Below are 2,217 nucleotides of genomic sequence, written 5' to 3' on the forward strand. Positions count from 1 at the left end.
AGCGAGCGAAGTGAGCACGCAAATATTCCCAATTTTTTTAATTACAATATCAAATTTTGTGATAGATTTTGACATAATATTCAGCAAATAATATCATATTTTACTTTCTATCTTTCCTTTTATTTCCTGTCCACTTTTTTTCTTGGTCATGATTTTTTTTTTAATTGAGGGGGGAGGGAGCAACCCCCGAGCGCCCGCCCATCTGTGTGGCTTTGTTCAAAAGGCACCATAACCTTTGTAGCACATAATGAAAGGATTTGAATAAAAAATCCATGCTCTCCCATAATTCGGTTGAAAAAAATAATTTTAGCTTGAAGAAGGAATATTCAAAGCTAACAGAGAGCATATTAAAAAGAAATAACAGAATAATTCAATCAAATAAATAGATCTGAAAATGAATTTTGACCGCATGATTTGAAAATTATGGCAAAGATAATGAAAAGGTTAAGAGGAAGTCTGCTAATTGGCAAGAAGTCCGATCATCATATTACTCATATTCTGCAATTCTGGCGCAAGCCTCTTTTTGAACCCCCAACAAAAACGTCCCGTGTTCGCTCAAGCATGAACAAAACTAAATTTTTTTAATAGCATTTGAAAGACAAGACCTTAGAGCACCGATTAACACCAAAATATAGACATAATAATTTGAAACTAAAATTTTATAGACTTTTCAAATCTGTCCCGTTTTTTTTGATACGCACTGTAATAAAGACAGTGACCTCTGTACATGTGGTCAGATTCAGATTAATTGATGTTAAAAAAAATTCATATCCAGACCCTTTTAAGAAGTTCAATAAATTCATTATCATCATCATCATTATAATCAATTCATCATCATTGTTCATTATAAGTATTTCTATCATCATCATTGTTGCTCTCATAATCATCATCATCATCATCACCATCATCATTCACGTATACATCATTGCATGTTGAGAATACATGTATATTACACATCAGGGAAAAAATTATGTGGGAGCTGGGGGTGAATTTTCCCTCAAAATACTCAAAGGGCCTTGGAAACTAAAAAATAGGGGGGAGCCCTGGAAATCCCCATTCTTCGCAGTGCTAAAGCTTATCCAATGTTGCAGATTTTAATAGGCAGTAAGTTTTGAAAAGTAGCCCCAAAAATAATTTTAAAAAAATAATTTATTGCCTGTTAGACATGTGAAGTTTGATGGGATGAGATAAAGCCATTTCCTGGTGTGTGTGTTTCCCAATGTTTCCTTTTTGAACTTTTTTTTTTTACATCAAAACTGATTGTTTTGGGAAATCCCTTCCAAAACTGATTCAAGGAAATAAAATCTCAAGCAGGCAATATTTTTAATGACTGATGACTTTATAGTCAACAAGCATTTTTTTCAATGAAATTATTTAGATTGTAAAGTAGCATTGAAAACATGTGATCATATTACAGTGACGATCCATATATGTATATACATGCAGTCTAAAATCAATCCAGCCTACTGGAATTATGTGACACATGTCTGAAATGGAAGAAGGCAATTCTCAAATACACTTCTTAAGAGATTTAAAATTAATCTTAAGTTTTGAATTTGAATATTTAGGAATTTGAAGATGATTTAAGAAGAAGTATAAAGAGAACAAGAACAAGGAGAATATGACAAAAAAGAAATAGAGGATGAAGGGGGAAAAGAGGGAAAAAAGCAGAAGAGCAGGAGGAATAGGAATGAAAGGAAGGAATGAATAAAGGAAGGAAAGGAAAGAAAGAAAGAAAGAAAGAAAGAAAGAAAGAAGGCTGCACATACAAATTGCACATTTCTTTCTTCCCAAGTTATTAAAAAAGTTGGAACTCTTTTGAGATCTAAGTTAGATTGAGAGCTAGTTTTTTCTTTTCATTTTGCGAGTGTACCCGACCGATTAGTTTTACACGGGTTGCTCCATCGGTTTCGCGAGCACTCCCAACGGGGCAGCTCCCGCGCGCCAGTACCTACATGTAGCCGGCAGTGTGTGCAGTCGAGAGACTGATCCCTTTTGAAGATCCCGGTTGAAGATGGATAGCGCTGTTCCTTTCTCTCAATAAGAGGCTGAACAATAATCGATTATTCCGGCCCTTTGTAATTCTTATTCAGACATATATGTAAACCAATCAATTGCTTGAATTATTGATTTACAAGAATTTGTTCATAGTAAAACCCTAACGTTTATTTTAGATCTAGCCTGACTCAGTTAATCAAGATTTTGTACTGATCGAAG

Source organism: Lytechinus pictus, chromosome 15, assembly GCF_037042905.1.
Source record: "Lytechinus pictus isolate F3 Inbred chromosome 15, Lp3.0, whole genome shotgun sequence".
Classification (NCBI taxonomy): Eukaryota; Metazoa; Echinodermata; class Echinoidea; order Temnopleuroida; family Toxopneustidae; genus Lytechinus; species Lytechinus pictus.